The sequence below is a fragment of the Triticum aestivum genome, chromosome 7D, assembly GCF_018294505.1.
Source record: "Triticum aestivum cultivar Chinese Spring chromosome 7D, IWGSC CS RefSeq v2.1, whole genome shotgun sequence".
Classification (NCBI taxonomy): domain Eukaryota; kingdom Viridiplantae; phylum Streptophyta; class Magnoliopsida; order Poales; family Poaceae; genus Triticum; species Triticum aestivum.
The window spans coordinates 368,123,194-368,129,243 of record NC_057814.1 but is presented as its reverse complement, the minus strand read 5'-3'; positions in this window follow the sequence as shown (position 1 = coordinate 368,129,243).

Below are 6,050 nucleotides of genomic sequence, written 5' to 3'. Positions count from 1 at the left end.
TAATTCATTTTCCATGCATTTAATGCACATAATTCAAATTTGAAGTACAAACGCATGCTCCAGTATGCAAAAGTTAGTTGGAAAATCATGTATGTGTATTTGGGCGAACTTCTAGGTCCCATGGAAGAAGTGGGAATGGAGTTCAAACATCTGGGCGTCTTGGCTTGGCCGGAAACATCGAAAAACTTGGTTTTAAAATTCCCATAAATCCAAAACTCGCATGGAAATCATGAAACTTGGCATGGTTTCATGACATGGCACCAACATGCTGTGGTAATTTTTCTGTCTGATTTGCGAAGGGGCACACATTAACAATCAACAAAGTTATTTTGGAACAAGTGTTGTCACGTTACAAATCGGAAATACAAGTATTATTGAAATTGTGGGCGTTCTACTTACCAATTACGTGCTGCCACGCGTCCCCTTTTTTATTGGCTAGGAGGTGCCGTGCGAGGTAGATGTTTGAGTACGAGAGGCATGTGATCAGACCCCTGCGCGTGCTCATCGGGAGGAGAGCCCTTTGACCTCTATCCACCGCGCACCTCCCTCCCAACATCTCCATTAATGGCGCCCGAGCCCCTGTTTCACGGCGTGGCTATGTCTCACTAGACTGAGATTTAAGAGAGGAAAAAGAAAATCTGAAAAGAAAGTTTTGCACGGATCTTGATGTAAGATCCAACAGACCTATATAGCATCAATTGCGACTTATAGCAAGACTGATGAATATAAGGACAATGACAGTGGATAATAATTGTCTTACATATTTAGGAACATAATTAAAAAAGCCACATGCGGCAATGCCCGAAATACACAAGGGCAAAAGAAGAAGGAAGACAACGATCTGGCTCGCTGATCTCTACTTTCTTGATGCATTGCTGCAGGCCGCGGGAACTAGTCTCCGCGGCGAGCAGCGATGAGCTTTTGCCTGTCCTCAAGATGCTGCTTGAGAGCATCCACGGATTCGTCCACCAGCCTTTTGCGCTTGATGTGCAGCATGGCATTCTTGCCCATAAGTTTCTCGATGATGACGCCAGTCCTCTTCAACAAGGCAGTGGTCTCCTCCTGCTGCTCCGCACTTCTGACGATCTTCACCCTCAGCAGGTCGCGCTCGGCCCGGAGCTTCGCATTGCTCTCCCTTAGTTGTCGGATGACGCCAGTAGCCTATTCAAATGAGGCTTTCATGTCGTCCTACAACCTTGCCCAGCCAGAGATCTGATCCATATGGCTATGGTTGATCGCATGCATGCGCCTGTAAGGGTCCTCGCCTGCCTGCGAGACATTTCCCCAGGCCGCCGCGGCGTTGGAGGACATCTCTGCTGCATTCGCGACGCGGCGGGACATCTCTGCTGCTTCCGCGGAGCGGCCGGACTAGTCTGCTGTGACGGCGCGGCGGGACCTCCGTGCTGCTTCGGCGGCGCGGCGGGACCTCTGTGCTGCTATGGCAGCACGGCAGGACATGTCGGCTGCTTTCACGGTGAGGCGGGACATCTCTGGTGCTTCCGCTTCCATGCTCGCCTCTCCCTGGTGGCAATCTCTCGACCTAGAACTCACGCTGGCCATGGCAGACGCAAGGGAACGATGATGAATGACTTGTTTGTTTTTGTGGATGAGGAGGTGAGGAGGAATGTGCAGTCATCTTGGAGTAGTAGTATTTATAACCGAGTACTAATATGCTCCTAAGCGGGAAACTGTTTAGGTTTTGATGCGTGTGAACATGTTTTCAATTAAATATAGTGTGGTAGTAATTTGGAATGTGACGGGACGCAGGCTCAATATTTATTGACGATTCTATCATTTCTAAGTGCGGCACTATTCCCAGACGGCGTAACGTGGGCACGCTTTCTCGGCCACGTACGTGGCGTTTGCACCGTAGGGTGCACCGCAATAGGCAATGTCAGCACGGGTCTTGTTCCAACAACCATGCGCGCTTGTTATTACCATCGCGCACACTTCTTTTAATTAGAATGTGTGCCCGTCTAGTGCACACACGTTGATCTGTCTGACTGTTTCTGTTTGTTGTGGCTAATCGCAAACAGTTCATCCGTGTGAAGTGTCTGCCATTAATCGCAGACACTTTGATCTGGCTAACCGTTTCAGTTCTGTTGCCTAATCGCAAACAGTTAATCCTTCTGAAGCGGATGCCCTCAATCGCACACAGCTTTATCTAGCTGCCCATTTCTGTTGTTCCTCCTCACCACAAATAGTTAATCCGAGTGAAATGTATGTCGTATATCGCACACACCTTCATTTGGCTACCCGTTTTCTATTCTTCTTCCTCATCGCAAACAATTCATTAAACTGAACTGTATGCCCTGCATCGCACATGCAACTAAAATCGGAATCGCGTTCGATGCATCCGTCATCGCAAACGTTTTGCACCTTTTTAACGGTTTTTTTACATCACCGTTCGCGACTAATGCATCGCACATAGTTTCGTCAAAGGGTCTCTAATCGTAGTGTCGCGTTAGCAGCATCCTGCAGTAGTGATAGATCTGATCATAAGCTCAAAGTTCATTGGATCCCAACAAATACACCGCAAAAAGAGTTACATCAAACAGATCTCCAAGAGACCATTGTATTGAGAATCAAAAGAGAGAGAGGAAGCCATCTAACTACTAATACGGACCCGTAGGTCTATAATGAACTACTCACGCATCATCGGAGAGGCACCAATGAGGATAATGAACCCCTCTGTGATGGTGTCTAGATTGGATCTGGTGGTTCTGGAACTTGCGGCAACTGGAATTGATTTTCGTCGACTCCCCTAGGGTTTCTGGAATATTGGAGTATTTATAGAGCAAAGAGGCGGTGCAGGAGGCGGCCGAGGTGGGCACAACCCACCTGGGCGCGCCTGGTGGGTTGTGCTCCCCTTGGAGCCCCCCTCTGATACTTCTTTGGCCCAACAGGTGTTTTCTGGTCCAGAAAAAATCTCCAAAAAGTTTCGCTGCATTTGGACTCCATTTGGTATTGATTTTCTGCGAAGTAAAAAACAAGCAAAAGATAGCTATAGGCACTGGGCACTATGTCAATAGGTTAGTCCCAAAAAATGATATAAAGTTGCTATAAAACGATTGTAAAACATTAAAGAATGATAATATAACAGCATGGAACAATAAAAAATTATTGATACGTTGGAGACGTATCAACGACCCACCCAAAGAGTCGTCGTCATTAGTGCTCATCGACAGCCTGATGCCCCGCAAGGAATGGGCAGAGGACCTCTGCGATTCAGCCAGCCTGCGGCTTCATCATTGCCCGCAACGGCCGTGTCAACCTCGATCCGATGATGTTGTGGCCAGGCTCGAGCGCATCCTTGGCGGAGTTGACGTCCCCGACGAAGTAGAACATCGCCAACGTGATATCTTGAGGATGCAGGTGATGGATGGAATTTGCTACCAGGCAAGAGACATGGAAATGGAGTGGTTCCGCGAAGATATCATGCGTGCGATTGCACGCTGTCAAGCTCTTCTGGAAGAGGCCCGGCAGCCCCAAGAGCCTCCCAGCGCCAGCAGGTCCGTAGGCGGAGGCGGGTCGGGACACTTGGAATGAACAACCGCAAGGGTGCTATGCTGATCATGGAGTCCGAGAAGACCGTCGTCAGAAGGCCGGCAGCTCAGCCTTTTAGCCTATATTTTATTATAATTGTATGCATATGAAGGCCGTGAGTGTTTTGGGCGTTCTCGCATGTGGCATTTTAAATTATCCTGAATATGTAAGACAATTATTAACCATTGCCATTGTAAAATTGGCCTCAAAGGTGAGCAGAGCGCGCGTAGGGACGCCACAGCGGAGCGCACCACGGCCGCCTCAATGGCGAGCAAAACGCGCGGACGGATGCAAGCAGAGCGCGCCGCGGCCGCCTCAACGGTGAGCAACCCCATGGTCAACCTTCTGTCACCCCGTGCGAGGCGTGACGGAGCATCCATCGGACACGATGGTGATATCTTGACCGTGTGTGATAATGGGTAGACACGTACATGTACATCAGAGAACGCATGCCCACTTTCGGCCTTCCGATGCGTGGCATACGGTTGATCCATAAGAATTGATTGCGATGATCTAGAACAACAGAAACGGGCTTTGTAGGCCCAGAACCATCAATAAATTTTGACCTTGTTTCTCGTCACATTGCAGATTACAACGCAATAAGTAATTGCAAATCTGTTCACACTGATCAAACTAATATGTGTTCACACTTAGCACCGGGCTATAAAAACTACCCACTCATAAATTACTTCACAGTAACTCTCCTCATCACCCACTGATACGTCTCCAACGTATCTATAACTTTTTATTGTTCCATGCTATTATATGATCTGTTTTGGATGTTTAATGGGCTTTACTAACACTACAAAAAAAAGACACATCCGTGACATTTTGGGCCGAACGAAAATTTCTTGTCATACATATGACACTTCTATGACGATAATTGTGACAAAACCCGGTATCATCACAGATGTGGTGGGCTCCTACTTCTATGACAAAAAATCATGACAGAAAATGGGCTTTTCATCCTGGGCGGGCCGGAGACGCAGCTGCATGACATTCTTTGGGACGTCCATGACGGAAAAAACCGTGGTAGAAGCGACGGCGAGTAAAATTTCGGGGAGTTCCCGGTTACGGTGGGAGGTCGTGGGCGGAGCGATGCGTGTTTCTCTCGTACACGTACGCGCGTGTGTGCGAGGCGTTGGCTCTAACTGAACCCGAGCGAGGCGTTGGGCTCTAACTGAACCCGAGGGATTGCACTGCAGGCTACACGTTACTGAACCCGAGCGATCGATCGATGGCTATTAACTGAACCCGATCGAGTGATTCCTTCGCTACTGCTGCTAACTGAAGCCGATCGATGCTTCCTCTGGGATGAACAGTGAGCGTTGCGGGGGGTTTGGATGAACAGTGAGCGGTGGCTTTGCCTCTGGATGAACAGGACCCCGTGGTGTGGTGGAGGGCTGGATGAACAGTAGACGGTGGAGGGGTGCCCGTGGAGGGGTGGTTGAATAGGACCCGGTGGTGTGGAGGGCTGGATGAACAGTAGACGATGGAAGGGTGCCCGTGGAGGGGTGGTTGAACAGGACCCCATGGTGTGGAGGGCTGGATGAACAGTAGACGATGGAGGGGTGCCCGTGGAGGGGTGGTTGAACAGTAGCCGGTGGAGTAGCGCGCGGTGGAGGCTGGGTGAACAGGAGCCCGTGGAGGCTGGAGGAGGTCAACGGTAGCCCGTGGAGGCTGGAGGAGGTTGACGGTGGAGATGAACAGTATCCCGTGGAGTCCCGTTTTGCGGTACGCCACGCCCCTCCCGATGAACAGACCCCCGTTTCGACCGTAGGAGGTCTGTTTCGTCCGTTTTGCGGTACGCCACTCCCCTCCCGATCAACAAGACCCCCGTTTCGACCGTAGAAGGTCCGTTTCGTCCGTTTTGCGGTACGCCACACCCTTCCCGAGCAACAGGACCCCCGTTTCGACCGTAGGAGGTCCGTTTCCTCCGTTTTGCAGTACGCCACACCCCTCCCGATCAAGAGGACCCCGTTCCGAACATAGGAGGTCTGTTTCCTCCGTTGTGCGGTACGCCAGGCCTCGTTTCCATCGCCTGTTCCGTCCAAGCCCTCCCGGTGAACACGACCACGCATTCCGTTCCGACCCAGCCGGTTGGCTCCCACGCGTTCCGTTGCCTCCCGATGAACAGGACGCATTCCGTTGCCTCCCCATGAACACGACGCATTCCGTTGTCTCCCCATGAACACGACGACGACGTTGTTTCTCTGTTCCGACCCAGCCATGTCAACGAGCCCTCGCCGTACGTATGCGCGAGTAGGCGTTCGAGACCCCGCCCTTATGTACACATACGTGGTCGTATTTTCTTTCTTGCACCCTGGCCGCTGTACGTACATGTACATGCTACGTGCGCGCCTCTACTACGACACATGCGCGCCTCTACATCCACCAGTGTATATGTACGTACACGTTCGCGGCCAGAATGACAACGCTACATACGCTTCGACCAGGTGGGTCCCGACTGTCAGGCACTTCCTTGCGTGCGAAGATGTAGCTGG